This window comes from Dermacentor silvarum, chromosome 11 (genome assembly GCF_013339745.2).
Source record: "Dermacentor silvarum isolate Dsil-2018 chromosome 11, BIME_Dsil_1.4, whole genome shotgun sequence".
NCBI lineage: Eukaryota > Metazoa > Arthropoda > Arachnida > Ixodida > Ixodidae > Dermacentor > Dermacentor silvarum.
In genome coordinates, this window is record NC_051164.1 from 9147456 (window position 1) to 9169616 (window position 22161).

Sequence of the window (22161 nt, forward strand, 5' to 3'; positions counted from 1 at the left end):
GTCGGGTGAGCAGACGAGTCCCGTGCCTTCAAGGTGCCGCTCCACCTCCCGGACGACCCGCTGCAGCCGGTCTTCCATTTCGCCGACGCTCATGTTCTGCGTGGTCCACACCGTCACGTCATCTGCGTAGATCGTGTGATTGATGCCCTCTATTGCATCGAGACGCTCCGGCAAGCCGATCATGACGAGGTTGAAAAGCATAGGCGAAGGTACCGAGCCCTGCGGCGCTCCCGCACCACCCATTCGGACCGTTCGTGGCGTGGCCCCGTCGATCTTGACCGTCGCCTCGCGCCCATTCAGGAAGCTGCTGACATATCGGTGGAACCTCGCCCCGAGATCGAGTCGGCTGATCTTGTCCAATATGGCCAGGTGCTTCACCGTGTCGAAGGCGCTCTTGAGGTCTAGCCCAAGTAAGGCGCGCACGTGCGTACTCGGAGCGTTCACGACCTGTTCCTTGATCTGCAGCATGGCGTCCTGAGTGGAAAGTCCCTTCCGGAAACCGATGATGTGGGTGCCGAAGGCGTCCTGCTTCTCAAGGAGCGCCGTCACCCTGTTGAGGCAGGCATGCTCCATCACTTTCCCGACGCAGGACGTGAGGGAGATCGGTCTCATGTTTCGGACCTCTAGCGGTTTGCCCGGCTTTGGTATGAGTATAACGTCCGCGGACTTCCACGCTTGCAGAATTCGGCCCTCCTTCCAGCACGAGTTGATGTACTCGCAGAGCTTCTCGATGGCGTCGTCGTTCAGGTTTCTAAGGATTTTGTTGGTGATCCTATCAGGACCAGGCGCCGATTTGGTCTTCAATAGCTGGAGGACCGCTCTAATTTCCTGCACGGAAAACTCTGCGTCCAGCTCCTCGTTGGGAGCCCCGCGATACTCGGGGTGACTCTTCCCTTCCGGTCGAGCGAGGTGCGTCTGCACGATCTCTTCTGCGAAGGATTCAGGGTCGTCCTTGTACTTATGTCGCAGCTTGGCCATCTGTGTACGGGTCGCCGTTCTGGTGCTTCCCGGGTCGAGCAGCTTCCTGAGAATCTTCCAGGAGTTCGACCAAGTGACCACGTCCGCGCCCGACCTGACGGAGAGGTAGGGGGATGTGTCGCGGCACACTCCCTGTCCGATCCTCGTGTGCGAAGCCGGTTCGTTGAGTACAGTCAGGCCGAGCTCGTCCATCAGCCCGGCTAGCCTCTTCCCTTTCGGTGAGTCGGCTCCGTATCCCCATTGCGTGTGCGGCGCGTTGAAGTCTCCACATATCAGCAGGCGATTGGAGGCGGCCTTGGACATCGCTTCGCGAAAGAGGGCGTTGAAAGTGTGAGTGCCACACGAAAGGGAAGCTGTATACTAACGCTGACGGACTTAGCGGAGCCTTTTAGGCTGCAGCCTATGCTTATCCGAGAGCTTACCTTAGAAGTTAAAAGATTTGATTCTACGTTTTCATGTATACTATTGTCTATTCAGTTATTTTAGCACATTGATGTTGATTGGTAATCCCTTACGACACAATATCGTGTGAAGGGTATCGTAATGTTAGTGTCACTGATTAAAATGAGCCTCCTGATCGTTCGAGAACTTACCGCTGCCACTAGAATGGGCTATCATTGCAGACCAAGTAACACAGAGTCGCTCAGAGCTAGACAGGGCAAAAGAGAAACTTTCTTCGATCGCCTCAGCTGTGCCTGACGTGCCCTGATAACTGTTAGGAATCGCTTTGCAATTGATTCTTTAGCTGTTTATTCTCTTTGGATGTGTCTTCTTTGAAATCACTATTTGTAGAGGTCTGTATCCCGGGCTATTTCTCGGGTGCGTGTCTCGTGCTTAGTACAATAACCTCAGTGGATGCTGTTGAGAGCACAGAGGGAGTTAGAGCATTTGCTTTCATAGAGTTTGGTCTGGCGTTGTGGAGAGCATTGGGAGGGTGCTCACTTTCGCCGAGATGGTTGGCGTTGATTTTCGATCATTCCGTGAGCTTTCTCAGATCCAGGCAAAGGAAAGACCAGCGGAGGAAATGGCGCCAAAGCATTTCCCTTAGGCCCTCTAGGACGTCACTCCATCAGCACATCGCATACGTAGAGCCGCGTCGAACAGCTCGACTTCTCGATGTATTATCTGGCGACGCGGGTGCTGTTGTGCCATAATACGTGCCAACCCTATCATCGCCACCCGTCCCTCGAGGTCCTGTCGACTAGTCGCCAACGAGACGCGACGACACAATACGACGCGGGTGCCTCAGCAACCGCCCCGTCTGGATGCTGTCGACGAGTCGCCAAGGGGACGCGACGACACAATAGGACGCGGGGGCGCGTCGGCAACCGCCCCGTCTGTGTCCTGCCGACGTGCAAGCAGCCCCGGCCATCATCGCCACCCGTCCCTCGGGGTCCTGTCGACGAGTCGCCAAGGGGACGCGACGACACAATACGACGCGAGTGACGTACGTCAGTAACCGCCCCGTCTGGGCCCTGTCGACGAGGAGTAGCCGCCAAGGGGATTTAAGGAAGAACCGGCCCATTGTTAAGCCAGAGAGTCGCCACAAGCCACCCAGTCGGTCTGGTGCGCTCTTACAGCTACATGTACGCTATTGCCCACTCTCTGTAAATATTGTATAAAGCTTTTCGTTTCTTCTTCGTCTGCTGAAAGAGTCCGTCTATCGTCCTCCACCCCGAAGTCAGAACACTCCGTAAAGTCCGAACGCCTTATCTTGGACCCGTTTAGCGCGGCGCTAATAACGTACTCATTCACCCCGACGGACAATGTACGGCTCGTGTTTGGATCGACGGCATTCGTCACCACATTGAGATGATTGTGCTACCCGCGTGCATCCATGAACTTATTCTCGGTTGGGACTTCCTGCATTCTGCCTCCGCTGTTATATCATGTAGGAAGAACGTCGTCCACATCACAGATACCACGGATGCACCTATTTTGGAGTCGTCACCCCCCATCTTGAACTTGGCTGTCACTGCAGACTACGTCCTGCACCCTGGTCACGAACACGTTGTAGCTGTCACATCCGGCCAGCTAACCGATGGAGACGCACTGGTTACCCCCTCTTCACGCTGCACTTCACGAGGAATTCTAGTCGCCCCTTGTCTCGTCCGGTTTTCATGTGGCCGAGCTCTCCTGTACGCCTGCAACACAACCCCAGATCCTGTATTGTTGCCCAAAGGGATGACCGTGGCAACCTTCACCGACCCGCCACTGATCTCTGTCGCAGCGCTTTCCCCTTCTTCGTCACCAGTACCAACCTCAGGTTTGGATTCTTCTTCTCTCCGAGCCCTAATTGGTTCTGACCTAACCGCTGCCCAGTCGGATGCGTTACTCGCCCTTTTGGCTAAGCGCAAATGCTGCTTTGATAGCTGTGCCACCGCATTGGGCCAGACTTCCGTAGCTGCACACCGCATCGAAACCGACGGTTCCAATTATACGCCGTCGCCCATATCGTGTTTCGCAGTCGAAGTGGAAGGTCATTGAAGAACATGTTGATGACATGCTAGCACGAAATATTATACGACCTTCATCCTGTTCCTGGGCTTCTCCCGTCGTTCTGGTGAAGAAAAAGGATGGTTCCGTTCGCTTTTGCGATGATTATCGAGCGCTCAATAAGATTACACGCAAGGATGTGTATCTCATGCCTCGAATTGACGACGCCTTAGACACACTACAGGGAGCGGAATATTTTTCCAGCCTTGATCTGCGATCAGGATATTGGCAGATTCCCATGAATGAGGCTGACAAAGAAAAAAACGCTTTCGCCACGCCGGACGGACTTAATGAATTTAATGTAATGTCATTTGGCCTGTGCAACGCTCCAGCCACGTTTGAACGTATGATCGACACTGTTCTTCTTGGCCTAAAATGGAAGACCTGCCTGTTATCTGGATGACATCGTTGTTTTTTCTTCCAGCTTCAGCCAACACCTGCAGAGATTAGACGAAGTCCTCCAATTCCTTTCAAATGCTGGCCTCCAGATTAATACTAAAAAGTGCACATTCGCCAGCAGAAGCATCAAAGTGCTGGGTCACGTCGTTTCCAAAGACGGCATCCAACCAGACCCTGAGAAGATTGCTGCTGTGCTTCATTTCCCTTGCCCATCGAATCAAAAAACATTGCGTAGCTTTCTCGGCCTGGCGTCTTACTTTCACCGTTTTATACGCAATTTTCCTACAATAGCAGCTCCTCTACATAAGCTACTGGGCACCGGCGCCTCTTTCACGTGGTCCGAAGACTGTGAGTCGGCATTTCAAGCCCTTAAGAAACATCTCACTTCCGGACCGGTGCTCCGCCATTTTGATGAGAGAGCGCCCACTATAATGACGCAAGTGCACAAGGCATCGGAGCAGTGCTGCTGCAACGGGGTCCCGCATGTACAGAGCAGGTTGTGGCGTATGCCAGCCGGACCCTTTCGCCATCTGAACGGAACTACACGATCACAGAGGAGGAACGCCTGGCTATTGTTTGGTCCATTCAGAAGTTTCGCCCGTACCTTTACGGTCGCCACTTCGCCATCGTCACCGACCATCATGCTCTGTGTTGGCTGTCATCTATGAAGAACATGTCAGGACGTCTGGGACGCTGGATACTTGCGCTTACAAGAATATGATTTCCCGATAACATACCGGTCTGGCAAATGTCATCACGATGCAGACGCACTGTCTCGATGCTCGCTTTCGCCTTCTATCGATCATGCGCACTCCCCGTCTCTACTAGAGCACTGCACGGGTCGATGTTTTCAGCCCGGGCCCGATCCGGGCCCGTTTTTACGTTGAGCTTATTATCTTATTTTACCAGTCATCGTTTTACCAATTCGCCTTTGAAGAATCAGCAAGTTGCGAACGCGCTTGCACAGTGTTGAAAGCATTAATTACATTAATTTAAGTAAGGAATACAATGGCATCCTTTGGTTTGAGGTGACTTCGGTCCTTCTGGACTTTTACATTCTGTTCAAAGAGCGCAAAATACGACGGCAGAAGAAAAGGGAAGTACACAGGAGTAGTACTGCTAGCTTCCAGCTGCGCCGGGGCAACAGGTTTTTCAGAGTCGGGACGCGCGAAGATAACTCGCTGCACGTTACATGCAGACCACCAGAAAGTCCGAGCCCGGCCCAGACCCCCGTCAAAATACACGAGCCCGGCCCGGGCCCGGGTCAAAAAGCACAAGCCGTGCCCGAGCCCGTAAAAAAACTGCCCTACGCGGCGCGGCCCGGCCCACGGGCCGGGCCGGGCCCGGGCTTTCGGGTAAGCCCGAGCCCGTGCAGTGCTCTAGTCTATACCACGTCGCTCTGACGCAACGCGTGCCTCCTACCAGCTCATGCTAATGTCACTGGATCAAGCTCAGCTTTCTTCACGCTCCGATTTAACTACTCCTACTGTCGAAGTCTCATTGATCGACTTTGCGGCGTAACTAAACCACCCAACAGCCGCTCGCGACGCCAGCTTCGACAATTTCGCCTTCAAGATGGGGTGCTTCATCGTTATATTTATCTTCCCACGGGTAACAAGTGGGTACCAGTCATACGTCGCTGCCTTCGTCTTCGAGTTTTAGAAGCATTTCATGATGACGTTGCCGCCGGCCACTTAGGCTTCCACAAGACCTGCGACCGCGTCAAGACCCGCTGCTTCTGGCCTGGATTGTCCACAACGGTAGCCAAATACGTTGCCTCGTGTGCATTGTGTCCGCACCGTAAATGCTCCACATCCCCTCCTGCCGGTTTTCTTCAGCCTCTGCCATGTCCGACCGAGCCTTTCGAGTTCGTTGGAATTGACTTATACGGTCCCTTGCCGTTGACGCCCTCCCGTCACCCCTGGATCGTCACTGCGGTAGACCATTTAGCAAGATACGCCGAGACTGCGCCTCTTCGATCTGGTGCTGCTTCTGAGGTTGCTGAATTTTTCTTGCAATCCATAGTCTTGCGCCATGGTGCTCCCCGCGTTCTTTTGTCCGATCATGGCAAAGCCTTCATGTCCCACGTCCGCGAGGAAGTCTTGCGGGAAACTAATACGAAGCAAAATAGCACTTCCACATATCACCCACAAACCAACGGCCTTACTGAACACTTCCACCGAACGCTCTCTGAGACGATTCCTATGTACTTACGTCCTGACCACACAAACTGGGACAACATCCTTCCTTTTATTACATTTGCTTATAACACTGCGACACAAAGAACTACCGGTTACGGATCTTTCTTCCTCGTGTATGGACGATCTGCCTCCTCCGTCTTCGACCCCGAATTCTTTTTCTCTCCTGCTTCGCCTAACACCTCCCTCCCAGAATAGTTTGCAGCTCGAGTCGCGCATTGCCGTGAGATTGCTCGTCGCAACACCGCCACTACCCAAGAAGAAAGAAAGCGTCGCTGCGACAGTAAGCGATGCGACATCGCCTGCCATCCTGGAGACCAAGTCCTCCTATGGACGCGGGTTCGAACCCCTGGACTGTGGGAGAAATTCCTTCACCGGTACATTAGGCCCTACACAGTCCTACAGCAAACTTCCGCAGTGAACTATCTAGTCACTCCGCTTCACTCCGTCGCGGACCGCCATCGTCGTAGTGCAGAAATTGTTCACCTCTCCCGCATGAAGCACTTTATTCCCCATTCAGCCGATCTTTAGATTGCGGCCAGGTTGACCGCTTCCACGAGGGGGGGAAATCAGTGTAAGCACATTTAACGTCCTTCGTCGTTCTCATTTGTATATAGCCATCGTCATCCCAGTGCTGTCTGTCCTGGTCGCCTGTCGTCTTTCAATATATATATATATATATATATATATATATATATATATATATATATATATATATATATGTGTGTGTGTGTGTGTGTGTGTGTGCACCGAAATGTTCGAATATTTCTGTCGGAGGAAATATTACACTAAGGAGTTGAGGTATCAGAAGAAAAGGCTGGCGAGAGCTGTAAGAGTAACCAAAAAAAGAAAACCCGACAGGTGCACACTGGTACGATGGAGTCCGAGTTAGCGATTCAATGTTTGCCTGGACGAGGAAGAGAACGCGAGGATTGTCATAACAAAAAAACATGAAATTGCGCCACGAATTCGCAAAATGCTCAAACGTGCTATAGGGAGGCTTATTTTAGCTAATGTTGCTGCGCAGAGCATTTGCGACACGTTGGACGAATTAGAGGCGTTCATCCCGCCGATCAGCTGCCAAGGTGGCCCAGTGGCTATGGTGTTGCACGGATGAGCGTTAAATAACTCCATGTGGTCATAATTAACGCGGAGTCACCCATTACGGCCGGCCTCGCTAAGCACATCACGGCCCCAGAATTTAGTCGTGCCTCTCGTACAGCCCTCGCGCGTGCAAATAATCCGTAAATAGAGCGCAAACATACTTCGGAAGACGACGTTTTTGTATTATTACTGAACGTCGATGCTAAAAGGTCTAGTGGTCCCGACTACATTACAAACGCCTATATCAACGATACGCTGACCTAAATGCATGACGCTAATTTATATAAGATCATCGAAAAGTTGTGAAACAAGCATGTGAGTGGAAAGTTGCTTGCGTAACGCCGATCCTTAAGAGTGACGATTTTACACAGTACTAAAAGGATCGTCTGATTTCATTGACGAACATATCCCGTGAAAGCCTTCAGCATATTATTTTAAAATACATTATGGCGTTGGTAGAACAAAATCGATTACTTCATCTAAACCAGCTAAGCTTAATAAAAGGACTGTGCATGGTAACACAAGTACTTGAAACAATTCACGGCGACTTGGCACTTACTATTGATAAACTTAGTGAAATTCACGCAATATTCCCCTTTCGATTGTTTGCTACAATGTTTTTTCGGACCAGGTGTGATTATAAGCTGGTTAAAAGACTATTTGACTAATAGCTACGAATGTGTATGCTGTCAAGGCCGAACCTCAGGTTACCTTGATTTCGGGTACCTCGAGGAACAGGTTTAATTTTTAGCACCGATTCTTTTTCCTATTTTTATTATTGGCATAGAACAAAATGTAGATACAACCGTCCAAATGTTTGCGGATTAAAGGCATGTTTCCGAGAGAGTGAGAGAGGAAATAAACGTTCAACGACGTGAATAAGACAGAAATAGTGCTTCCTTCTTCACCCAAGGCTTCCGAAAAAGAGCAAGGACCGAGTGAGAGAGAAAGAACGCGCAAGATCTAATAACACTAACTCTCTTTCAGGCATAGCAAACCTCGTGGGGCGAGGTTTAGGTGGCACTTAACCTAAATAAGACAGTACGTATGACTATAATACATACTGTCTACTGACTATAATACATACTGTATATATGACTATAATACATACCGTACATACTGTGCCGCAGAGAACAGCCGTTTGCAAGCCACGGTCCCCTTGGTTCAACCCCTGTTTGAAGATACTTTGTAACAAAACAAAAAAAAAAAAGCGGTTGTTTCGTTGCGCAAAAGGTTCACGCAGTGAAGTTACTTGGTCCGCTTACTACCGCATTGAAAGTGACTACAACCAGTGTTGCCAGGTCCGACAAGGCGGCGTAGCCAAAAGCTAGAGAAGTTGTAGCCCAAATGTAGCCAAACAGAAAAAAAGTGCAAAATATTTCGTAGCCTAATATAGTCCATTTTTATTTCCAATTATATTTGTGTATACATTTTCCCATTCGACTACGGCAATCCGGCTTTCCACAACCCGTCGTAACAAAATGTCCTTGCCGCCGCGACGGTCGGCCCTTTACATCAACAGCGACATCATGCTTGCGCAGAACACTTTTTGGTTGGCCCCGGAAGCTCTTAAGTTCCAGCGAATCGCTGCAGAGGGCGAAATCAGTGCTATTATTTTATGACAAATAGCACTAAGTTATTATTTTTAGTTATTTACAGTATTATTAACTGCGAACTCTGCTTTTTACCTGTCGTGAACAAAAAATAATGTTCAGCGTTATCCATCTCTCACGTTATCTCATGCCTACGGCGTAGAAGTTCAGCTGTCCAGCGATCTGTCTTCGACGGCGACGTGCCCACAGCTTCTTTTTTGGTGAGCTAAAACAAGTCTTTCGCGCTATGATATCTCGCGTTATTTGTCTGATCGTCCTATCTTGTTTTCTCATTTTTTTGTTTTTGTTTTTTAATTAGGTTGGCCCGGATTAGCTGGGACACACACTACCTATATAGTGTCAATTACATCAACCTGGCCGCCATCTTCGGTCTCTAGCACGCCAAGAACATGCGTTAAGAAAAGGTACAGGCAACAGATGCCACTCACTGTCTGAATCGGTGTAAGCGGAGCTTTAAAAGATTACTGCGCAAACCGGCACACTAGTGTAAGAAGCGCGCAGTCGTTTTCGGCGACGAGCTCGTCCCGAACAAACTCGCTCGAAATGGTAAAAGCCGCGACGGCGCACAAACAGCAATGGAAAACAACAAATTGATAGCAGTGGTAATGCTGTGAAAACTGGTTACTGTCAAAAAGTAAACCATGTTGATGGCTAATAAAGTTTTAGAATAGGGACCCCTAGACTTTGGGGCCCCAAAGAGCTTTGCGGGTGTTAGCATTGGGGCATGCAGGAATGAAGAGTTTTGGAATAGGTGCTTTGCGTTTGCAGGTAGCGTGTTGCGTTTGCAGCGTCACTACGGCGTCAAATCAAAGCTGTTATAAATATTAAAATAAAATATACCATATTATGATAAGAAAAGCCATTTTGACTTTCGTGTTTTCGCCTTTAATTACAATTTAGAACTTATTCTATTAGCAGCATGCAACTTGTCGCGCTTAGTTTTGAGTAACCAACTTTACGCACCAAGTCAATCCGTGATTGGCTACAAGCCATGAAATCGACAATTTAATTCGGAATCAGTGGCGTCTAATGAATCAATCTTCATTACACATTTTAGTGAAGAGAAAGCGATAACCGCAATCACTTCTTCTAGCTTACGAACTTCACGCATTACCGCGAATCGAGTCCAGTTTTGTGCTAGGTTAGAGCAGTCGCTTCGATGGGCGCCGCCATGTTTGTTGACGAAAGCTTTTGGGGTAGCTTTTGGGGCTCCCGCTAAATCGATGAAATAGCGTGCTCGAAGCAAAACCCAAACACAGTTTTCGTCTTGCACATGCGCAGTGGCTTCGACGCGATTTCTTTGGGGCCCCAATACGTTTGAGGCCCCTATTCTAAAACTCTAATAATTGCCGGTGTTTTACGTGCCAAAACCACGATATGATTGGGAGGCATGACGCAGTGGGGGACTCCGGATTAATTTTGGCCACCTCGGATTCTTTAACGTACACCTAAGTACAGGGGTGTTCCTGCATTTCGCCTTGATCGAAATGCGGCCGCCGTGGCCGGGAATCGAACCCGCGTCATCGCACCAGCAGCACGACACCTCACAAACTAAGCTAACACGGTGCCTGAAGGTCATGTGACGTGGTGCACTGATGTCATCGTGGCAAACATGTTTCGATATTAACACAATGAGTATCAGCATCTATGACGTTACGGGCAAACCATCTAGAAGTAAAAGCACCAAAACCCATCTTTGTCTCGGGGTCTTGCTCTCATTCTTTTTTATATATTATCGCATACTTGGCCCACTTCCCCATGTTTGGATTTTCCTCTCTGAGGAGGATCCGATCTTACGTCCAACCTATCGAAATGAATCTCGAATGTAAGCACGGACAAAAATTCATCTCTCAGGAGAAGGAAAATAGCAGTAAAGCTTCGCACGGCATACGTGGAGTAGGTCGAAAGCTGTGCCCGGCGCGATACTTCATCCAGAAGACATGGTCATGAACACACTGGAGCGTGTCACCCACCCATGCTTCCCTTCATTCATGTCGGTGTCACGATCGCCCGACGGCCCCGACCCTATGTTATTGCTCTCCCTTCCTGAGCATAGCCATGTTAGTACAGTGTATTGTGAAAAACCCACTACTCCCAGGTTCATCCCGATGCCCGGAGATCGGGTGCATAACGGTCAAGCGGGGTGTAAGTGTAAGTGCATCAAAGATCAAAGCCACCGGCTCAGACAACGGCGCAGAGAGGGAAGGAAAGACAGTGGGGGGGAGGGGGGGGGAGGGTCATTTCGCGCGTGCACACGCGCACAGCCACGCGACTGGCTCAGCCAGCTAAAACATAGCCTTCGAGATTGGCTTATACCCGATCAGAGCCACCTCTGGAGCGTGGATTATGGCGCCACTTATAGCCCAAACACAGCCAAGTCGCAGATTTTCAGTAGCCGAAATATAGCCACATAGCCAACTCGTCCACGTCGACGCCAAAACATTTTTCCCGTAGCCCAATTTGGCTATATATAACCAAGCATGGCAACACTGACTACAACGCAGCTGCCGCTAGTGCGAAGCAGCATTTTTATTTTGTAACACTTCCGTCCCTTTTGCAAACCAATCCTCGTAAATTCTGGACCATAGTTAACGGTACACCAAGTAAAATAATCCAATTACCATACCCCAATGATGAACCTGTTGCTCCTGAAGAGTGCTGTAATGTATTTAATGATGTATTTTCTTCCCATGTTACCGCGATGAAATATAGATTACCGCTTGTATCCAATTCAGGTTTTTTGCCTATGGATTGATTTTATATTGACTGGGTTGGTGTTAGCTGCATAATTAAGAATCAAAAAACGTCTTCCTCTGCCGGCCCAGACTGCCTGAATTTTGAAAATTTTTGAAGTGTACCAATGTATTTTCTCCTGTTATTTTGCCGCATATTTTCACTCAGTCATTGCAGCAGTCTGTTCTTCCATATGACTTGTGAGTGGGAAAGGTGATTCCAGTTCACAAATCAGGTAACACACACGTGCCCAGCAATTACAATCCTATTAACTAACAAGCATTTCATGTAAAATTCTCGAGCATATAATATATTCGCATTTGGCTGAGTTTTTTATAATCCCACTCCTTTTTCAACCCCTGTCAACATGGTTTCCGTAAATTATTTTCGTGTGAAAGACAACCCTTATCATTTCCGAACGATCTTTTTTGCAATTTCCGATCTAGGTACAGACATCGATTGCACTGTCGTTAAAAAGAAAAGTGTACAACCATTGCATTCTACCGGTGCTAACATATGGTGCAGAAACTTGGAGGTTAACAAAGAAGCTCGAGAACAAGTTAAGGACCGCACAAAGAGCGATGGAATGAAAAATCTTAGGAGTAACGTCAAGAGACAGGAAGAGAGCGGTGTGGATCAGAGAACAAACGGGGATAGACGATATTCTAGTTGACATTAAGCGGAAGAAAATGAGCTGGGCAGGCCATGTAATGCGTAGGATGGATAACCGGTGGACCATTAGGGTTACAGAATGGATACCAAGAGAAGGGAAGCGCAGTCGAGGACGGCAGAAAACCAGGTGGGATGATGAAGTTAGGAAATTCGCAGGCGCAAGTTGGAATACGCTAGCGCAAGACAGGGGTAATTGGAGATCGTAGGGAGAGGCCTTCGTCCTGCAGTGGACATAAATATAGGCTGATGATGATGATGATGAAGCTGACGGAACTTAACATGGACGTAAAGCTACTCGAGTGGATGATGATGATGACAAAAACATTTATTGAAAATAGGAAACTAAACCTTGGGTTACGGGAAGACATGGTCAGATCCCTAGTCAGGGACACCGTTGGCAAAAGCCGCTGTCCGTGCTCTTTCGATGAGGGCTCGTTGCTCCTCGAGGTCCGAGATAGACAGGGCCGCCTCCCAGTCCTCCCACGTTGGCTGATTTATTATGGCAATACTGCTATTTTTCTGACAAGCCCATACCATGTGGTATAAGTCTGCCTTTTGGCCACAAAATTTGCACTGTGCCGAAAAAGACTCGGGCTCTATGGCGTGAAGCCTAGATGGATTATTAAATGACATAGTTTGTAGCCGACGGAGGTGAGACTCTTCTGATTTATTAAGACCCCTAGCGGGCCCTGGCATTGTCTGCCTCTCAAGGCGCAGATGCTGTAGTATCTCTGAGTATGTTGTTAACGGAGAGGGGGAGACAAAGTCAGCAAAGGAGGACGTAGAAGGATCCCGGGGAAGAAAAGCTCGGGCTGAAGCATGTGCACGCTCGTTTCCCTCAACCCCCTCGTGACCTGGTACAGATGATTCGGTGCAGCGCGAGTCTTAGCTTGACTAAGAATTTTGCATGCCAGCGGCGTGATTATACCACGCATATAGTTTCTAGAAGCGGCCTGTAATAATGTATTCTGACGCGGAGTGTGTCGCGGCTAGGGCTATGGCCACTTCCTCCACAGCCAAGGTTTCCCCGTCACGAATTGACAGCCCGTCAACAACCTACTCTTGGTGCACCACTGATATTGTTGATATCCCCTTTACAGGGCCTGCAGCGTCCACGAAGAAGGCTCATTCTGTTCTGGAATAGCACTTGTTCATCATTTTGCTCCTTGCCACTCTTCTGGCCTGATGATGCTCCGGCTGCATCTTTTTAGGAAGCGGAAGCGTAAGGAATTTCTTCTGCCACTCCCGAGGAATATCGTGTCGTCCAGCCACTTATTGCGGAAAGCAGATGTTCAAATCCTCCGAGACCCTGCCGCCTGTCTTGGTTGTGGCTAATCGCATTACCTGGCTTGTAAGATCACTTCCATCTTCAACTGTAGTAATACTTCCTGGGTTGACAAGTGTGCCCGAAACCCGAACATCGTGTGAGGCAGAAGGTCTTGGTCTTCTAGATACGCCGATAGGCGCAGTTGCACCACCTTCTCCATAAGCTTCCCTGCGCACGGTGTAAGCGAAATTGGCCTCAGGTTATTGATGTTCACCTCCTTTCCAGGCTTGGGAATGAAGCTTACATAAGCCGTCTTCCACGCCCTGGGTAGCTTTCCACTTCTCCAGTACTCCTTGATGTATTGCGTGACATTTTCAAGCGTCTGCCGATTATGATTGGCAAGCAATCCCACCGTCACATTGTCGTCCCCTGGTGCCGTGCTCCGCCTCATGGCCATAAGCGCCGCCTGTATTTCCGCGACCTCAAACTCCCGATCCAGGTCTGGATTCTCCATACCTTCATACTCCCGCACTGGCTCGTTGTCTTTCATCATACAGATATATTTGCTGGTGAGGGCTGCAACCAGCTGCTCGTCCGTGCCCGCGAAGCCGTGCAGGGCTTTCTTGAGGTTACGTTACTGCTCCCCGCGCGACTTGGTGGGCTCTATTAAACATCTAAGAAGACGCCACGCCGCCGTAGTGCCGAGGCTGCCTTTCAAGGAGTCACATTTGGCCAACCAATTGTTCTTGGCCAAGGTCCATGCATACTCTTCCGCTTGCGACGTTAATTCCGCGATCTTGAGCTTGCGGTTATACTTTTGCCTCTTCCACCACCACGTTAGACCTCTTCTCGCCTCCCATATATGTAGCAGGTGGTTGTCGATAGCTGGAACTTCTTCTGAGGTCTGGAGCGTACGCGTAAAGCGATCCCTGACTCCCAGCAATGACTCGGCCCACTCCTCATACTTTTAAATGGGCGCGGTAAGCGTAGCATCTTCCGCCTTTCAGAACAACGACCAGTCCGTGAGCCTGGCCTCCCCTCTCGGTTTGCGATGCTTATTGTAGTCCAGGCAGATCTTGAGAATGCAGTGGTCACTCCCTAAGGTCTCCTGCGTGTTATGCCATTCATAATTTCTCGCTCAAAGAGAGACCTAGGCACGTATCTCTCGAGACACTGTTGCCAATCCTTGTCGGATGCTGCGGGTCCATAAGAATCGTCAAAGCTACGTTTGAGATGGCCGCAGCGAGTTTCCTGCTCTTAATATCCTCCTTACTATAACCCCACAAAAAGCTATACGCGTAAAAATCCCCCACTATGATAAGAGCCGCTGATTTTGCCAATTGCGCCGCCTTTTGGGAGATCTCGTCAAAAGACGCACCCCTGCTTTTCGGTCGACTATATATGTTCAATACATACGCACTTCTGCTAGTAAGTACGTTCGGTAAGAGCTGAATAAAAGTGTGCTCCACCTCAGTGGTTAACTCCAGTTCAATTGTGAGAGCCATGCAATCCTTATGCACTAGAATGCAAGTGAATGAGTTGGTTTGATGTGCGCTGTATGGTCTCAGTTTGGCTTCCGTATTTGCGTCCTGCAGTGCAATGATATCTGGTAATTTTTCCAGCGATTCAATGTATTCCTGTAGCAATTCCCTTTTCCTCTTAAACGCCCTGCAGTTCCACTGCAAAATCTGCAACTTAGGAAGGTGGGCCATGTTGAATACTCAAGGACGCCGTGCCTGGTGTTTCCACTCCGGTGTCGGGCAAATCGTCAGCTCCAAGCTGCCTGTTACCCATCCGGCCAGTAAGTTTAGGAACCTTTGACCGCTTGCAATCCGCAAGCTCCTGAAGTTTACGATCTATTCTGATTTGAAAGGCGTGTAGCTTAATCAGATGGGGCTCCAAGATTCCCTGTAGGACCCGCTCTACCGCGCCATGACTGTCCCTCTCTAAAGCTGCTTGAACGCTTCTCTCAATAATAGTTTGTAGGGTTCTCTCGAGGCTGGCCTGTATATTTTGCGCTATACGAGCCTCCAAACGCGGAAGCTCCCTCTGCAAACACCGCTCCACATCAGCCTCAATCCTGGCTTCTTCCTGTGTGACAGCAGCCTTTTTATTGGTCTCGCTCGCCACTACGTTACTGTTTTCCTCTTCCCGCTTTTCCGCAACCTCAGTGGCAGGGGCCTCTGCCTGCTGAGTAGGAGGGAGGGAAGCATCCTCCTCCATTGCAGACTCCGCAGGCGTTTCTGGCACGTCTACGCCCCCTGCCGACGCACTAAGCTTATGAGTGTTATACTTTGCCAGTTCCTGCCTTAATCTACTCGGCTCTCAACGTGGGAGCCGAGGAAGCGGCAACCTCTGCCCAGCTCACCTTGCTGCCCGTGGTTTTCGCTGACCCGGCTCCAGCTCCGGCTCCTCCAATTTTATGATTGTATGCTGGACGACTGCTTCCCTGAGGTCCCTGCCGGGAGGCCCCCGTTGTATAGCCCTCGTTTCTGGTAGCGGCGATGGAGCCGCGCCCTGCTTCTGAGCTTGCGTTCCAGGCCCCGAATCCTTCTGGGCCCCTCTGGCCTGACGCTTGTTGCTGGATTTCCCTCCGCCAGGCTTCCGCCCGGCTCCCGCACCTCTCCTGTATTTCCAGGTGCAGTCCGCGGAACCCCTCAGATGGGGCCCCTGCAGACTAGACATCGGGGCTGGCACTCGTGCCCCTTCTCTGGGGTGACTGATCCGCAGGCTCGGCAGCGATCATCCCGCGGATTAGGGCGCACATCCACTCTATGTCCCACTGTTCCACATAAGGTACAAGCTGGTGTTGTCTTCCGATAGAGGCGCACCGGCACAGCCTCTCCCCAGTAGAATACGTTGAACGGCACCTTGCAGCCTTCGAACGTTATCGCTGCCGCGTTCGACTGTCCTAACTTCCGCAAATCCACCACGGGAGCATCTGGCGAGTAGATAGCTTCATAAATATCTGCTTCCTACACCTTCGGATCCACTTGAATTACTCCACGGCACGTGTTATCCGTCATCTTGAGGTAGACTTGCACCGCTTGCAATCGGCCGCCAATCCGCAGACTCTCGACAGCAAGGACGTGCCGAATGAACTGTGCGTCCCGAATTCCAACAATAATTATGTTCTGATCCCATGCGGGCCAAATAGTGAGTGCCTGTGACGAGCTCGGGACCCCGGCAACAGCATACATAGCTTCTCCGATTTGATTGCTGCCCTTGAAATTTGACAAATTGAGTGTTCCCCTGGGTTTTACGACCGCAACAGCATCTTCCGTACCGAATTTGGGCACCACCTTCGGTTTCCAACGCTTCGGTTGAAGCGTTTTGCCTGGCGTCGAAGTCGTGACGTGGCCGTCCTTAGCGTCCCCACCGCGCAACGCTACCTGCTGTTTAGAGCTAGCGCGCGTCTCGGCCGCTCGCTCTCGTTCTTCTAACTTCTTCCGAATAACATATTCGGTGGCTTCATCGAATAGTGGCTTCTTCGCAGGCTGTAGCTCCAACCCGGTTGTCTCTATACATCTCCTTCAGCAGCTCCACGAAATCGTCATCTCTGCCCTCGGGACTGTGAACATCCCACAACTCCCTGTCTACGCAGTAGTAGGCTCTCCAATATCCAGGAATGCCATTCACAAAGGTCCACTCTGAGCCACATAAATAGAAAGGTCGCGCCACCTACATTTGATTATGAAAGTCTAGACACGAAGCTGGTCGTTGTGAAAGAGCGCATCTATTTAGGTGTAAGTTTACCCCAGATTTAAAATGGGATACTCTTCTACGTCAAATTACATCTAAAGCACTCTCAATACTCTTTCTTTCTTTTTTTTTTTTTTGATACGCACCCTTAAGCCAGCATCTCAACGAACCGAAGTATTAGCTTATGCAACACTTTGTGTGTTCGGTTCTTGAATGTGGCATCATATGTTGGTTACCTTATAACAGTATGGCGAGGCTAGAACGTGCCCACAGGAAAGCACTAATTTAAACATAACAAATGCAGCCGTTTCGACTCCGCTAATCAATTCCTAATGAAATCTGCGGCACCTAAAATTACTAAGCCAGTGAGATAATTGCGCCTAAAGTAATCTTTTTCCTCGATGACGCGTTTCAAATCGACAGTAGTAGATTGTGGTTGTTGCGTAACGAAAGAAGCACCTTATAGAAAATAGCTTTCACAGCGATACTTTTAGATATTCATTTTTTCCGAGTGCAGTCAAAATGCAACTTGCTCCTGAGTGACATTGTGGATAGCCCATCCACAAACAATTCCTTCTGTGTCCTATTTGATTTCATTTACTGTTTCTGAAATACATCGCCAGTAATTTGACGAGAACAGTTACTAGCTCTTCGATGTTCCGATAACATTATCTCGGTAACAAATGCTATTCACTTTTTTGATTGGATCAGATAATTTTTTCCTTACTGTGTACCTGTGTACTTGATTGTTTTCACACATGATCGGCAGTACCTATATAGTGCCTGACTGTTATTACAGTACTAGCTTTTGAAGTTATCAAACTATTTTATGAAGTTTAGGAAACTTGTCTCCAAGTCTGAATTTGGAGGACTTCATATGAACCTGTATGCTTATGCAATCTCCTGTTTGGTGCTACAGCCTGTAATAAATGATAGTGAAGTATATATTGACACGTATACATGTTTATCTTTCACCGGTGGCCGCTTTCCACCGGCTAACAAATGTTAAACGTTATCGCTCGGCATTGGAAGCTTCTCGAACGTTATCGATGCTTCTTTCCGTTGCCTGTTTTCACCGACGCTTATGTTATCTGATTGTATGACCGACGCGAATTGTCTAGAGCTTTCTGGAAGACACGCGGGCATCAGGGATTAATCTAGAACCTTCGATGACTCAGGTATAAAAGCCGACGCGTTTCGCCGCTGATCAGATTTTCGACGATCGCCGACTGTGTTCGCCGCTATCGTTGTGCTTTGAGTGTACCTTGCTTTTGTGGGCACAGGTTCGCCCAATAAACAACCAGTTTCATCATACACAGTTTTGCGACTGTTTTCTTTACCGTCACTACTACGTGACAATATAATAAATGAACAAACAAATCAATAAATAAGTAAATGAATAAACAACATAACCAAGTTTTTCATGTTTGTTCACACCCGCGAAATTGCAAAGTATGTGAGATAATGGTGCTTACGACATAGGTTGTTCACCGAAGTAAAATAATAGTTTCAAGGGCACTTTAAGAGATTGGTGCAGTTCACATTCCATGAATAAACATTTTCTTTTAATCACGGAAAAAAAAGGATCTGTGCTTGTCTTGCACTTTTTTTTAATATGTGGTCCTTGCATGCTAAAACGTTTTTCAGCGATAGCTTGTTAAGACGTAAATCGGCAACATGCGGTCTGTCCAGCCTTGAGGCCCGTGTATTAGGTGCAGTAGCGCACCCAGGGGGGTTGACAGTTTGCCAATACCATCTAAACAGCCCGAATTGCATTTGTTCACGGGAAAACATCACCAAAATGTGCCGTTTGCGCAAGTTTGCGAGTGTGCAAACGATTGCGCGTCTTACGTCTTAGTCTCAGTACTCAAAGGCGCAAGGAAAGAAAAGGGGTTAAACAAAAGGGGGGGGGGGGGAGGTTACAACCTCCGACCCCCCCCCTCCCCCACCCCGTCGGTGCGCCACTGATTAGGCGCAAGGAATGGCAGTGGCGTCATCTACTGGAGCCAGCCTACTCATCTGGCAGGAGTAATACTATATATAGTTAACTTTGTATATTTTCGCTACCAGCGCGTAATTGAATGCGCCTTCCTGGACATTTCCGTACCTGCCTTCAAAGCGAGGAGGGTTAGTAACGGCACACTTAATAGTCCTGCACACGCCCGTGGTTGCTCAGTGGCTATGGTGTTGGGCTGCTGAGCAAGAGCTCACGGGATCGAGTCCCGGCAACGGTGGCCGCATTTCGATGGGGGCGAAATGCGAAAACACCCGTGTACTTAGCTTGAGATGCACGTTAAAGAACACCAGGTGGTCCAAATTTCAGGAGTCCCCCACTACGGCGTACCTCGATCAGATCGTGGTTTTGGCACGTAAAACCATAAATTTTAATACTCCTGATGAAACTGAAAGCACGGAAAGCATTACATATGTTTTTTTTTTCTTCACAAAATACAATACACGGTCACATTGTGCGTACGTCGCAAAGTGGTCCACCGAATCGGTTTTCTGCGCGATAAAAAGCAATCGTTGGTAGTGTACGATGTGAAATGGTCCGGTTCCGGAAATTTCTATACAAGATAATTCAATGACAGCTCTATGCAGCGATTGCAAGGACTCGCAGCGAGCGACTGCGCGTGGGTTTGTAATATCGGCATAGATTTAAACGCGAAGAATTCCGAAACTATTCCAATGCGCTGTTCCGTTTCAAGGCTCTCCAGCATTTGTAACAATCACTTAATTGAGACTCCACGACGTGACTATTGCATGCGTAGAAACAGGCTGCAGAACACGTCGCACTTCCATGTAACCTGCGGGAGGTCACCGCGAGGACGGCGTTGCGCATAGCACACACACACACAACCGGCACCGAAGAAACGGTCATCGCATTGGCACAAACCGTGACAGAGATCAATTCATTGTGCTCACTGACTCAAAAGCGACTTGCAGAAATTACGCTACAGGCAGAATCTCGCAGGTAGCGCTTTATATCCTACGAAAATCTACACTGCCAGAAACAGTCAGGATCATCTGGAACCCGGTCACGAATCACTCGCTGGGAATCTGAAGGACCGTGCCTCGGCTCGAGCGCACGTCCGCCAAGCCTTTCAGCGATACTTATCGTGAACAGGAGAGACCAGAACCCAAACAGTTTCACGCCATCCTGCTACACTCGCGGCTTGAGAGACGGAATTTCTCCCCGCCGCCCGCATTACTCACGCGCGACTAGGCGTTGTCATGGGGGCAATTTTAGGCAGACACATTCCGACATCGCATGCTATAATTATCCATGCAGTTGTCTCAGTTGCTACACACCGGCCACGATCTACCTCGCCGCACGGGCATGCCAGCGAACAAAATCAATGCCGCACAACGCACAGCAGTGGGAAGCTCTGCTTTCCAGCGTCGACTCCCGGGAACAGCTCAATCTGGTCAAGAGAGCGCAGTGCTCATGCAGTCCTGGGCCGAGGGCTCCACCCACGACCGAGGCCGGAAAGCACCCCGGAGCGATGTATAGGCTTCTCCGCTTCCATTTATTTAGATAAGCACCCCGATAAGGCGCAAATATAGTCCGGCGTACACGCCGGCGAAAAGCCGCACGGCGCAGCCAGCTTTTTCACATCATTCGACCAAAATGCACCGCGCGTTAGCTCGGCGGGCCGGCAACATGCCAGCCTGCCGTTTGGGCCAATGGTATGGGCGCCTTCGACAAACGGAGAACTTGCCCCGCACTTCTGCGGACGCGCTGCGGGACCGCGCTCTTGCCGGCCACGCTCGGCGGGCTAATTTTCTGCGCACTCGCGCCGTCGCCCACGTGATGTATGCGACTTCGCCGATCACTGTCTGCCACACCACAAATGGCGTGCCATCATCAGCGCCGTAACACAATGCCTGGCGAATTGTGGGAACAGTTTTCAATGGCACGAGCTGCGATTTCGTGTCATTGTCATGACTCGGTGGCGCAACGGTAGCATATCTCTCGATTTCGTGACATCAAGTCGTATGGCCAGATTCTGGCCTGACTATGAACCGACGCACTAGAACACATGGGCTTCTCCAACGCACACGGGTATATGACCATAGCTGGGCTGCACGCACGGAGCCAATTAAAGCGAGCATTTACACAGGCGCAATACTATTATCCTACCCCACATGTCGTACCATTTTCGTGGCCTCCCTTTCGGATGGTGTCATATTTCAGCTGCACACTCAAACTGCCGTAGAGCCTCCTGGCCAGCGCTGGTATTCGCACTTCTAGGGACAGTGACGTCGCGTATCTCAAACGATTCCTTCCCGTCATTTCGCCCCCCCTTTTCTGTGTAGTCCTTTTTACAAGTTTCTTCAGTTTACAAGCACTTCAGGCGCTGCATAGCACTTTGGTTTTCTATTACAGCGAAGTTGTTTACCTCTAGCCCCCGTATGCCCGCATGCCTTTCCCGAGGGGGTACCCTGGCCGGCTTACATCCGTTATCACAGCGCGTGGACAGGAATGCGTGGGCCGATCCCGGAGATAGTGCAATATCGGGCCGACCGGCGGAGGAAGTGAAGCAGGCTTCAGCAATCCGCCAACTTCCAAAAATAAGTTTAACATCTTGGGTCCAAATAGAACCACATTAAGTCGGCGTTGTGTACCGGGTGTTTCAACGAACAATTTCAAAATTTTTGAAAGGTCGCCTGTGGCAGATAGCACAATTCTACTGGTGTACTCGAAGAGGCGGACATTACTTGCACAATGCATAATCAACTAATTACCAAAATTTACGAATTATCTTTTTTACTAATTACCTTATGGCCCATATTGCAATTTACAAATTCTATCCATGGAGTTCGCAAGGTGGATCAACTCGGAACGAATTCTCAGAATGGGACCACTTTCGAGATATTAATTCCCGAACTTTGCGGAGAAATGCACTGGCGTTCCAGTTACTTTCTTAACAGAACGTCGTTTCATGCACTGAAGCACAAACGTAACTGGATCACGCTTGCGCAATTAGCATAGTTC

At 49.4% G+C, this 22161-nt stretch overlaps 1 non-coding gene across 1 annotated transcript; it reads right to left on the reverse strand.

Annotated features, from left to right (window-relative positions):
- Positions 1-21647: 21647 nt before the first annotated feature.
- On the reverse strand, positions 21648-21830 carry LOC119434217 (U2 spliceosomal RNA). The gene has a single exon (XR_005188590.1). It is a non-coding gene; the product is annotated as a U2 spliceosomal RNA (small nuclear RNA).
- Positions 21831-22161: the final 331 nt, after the last annotated feature.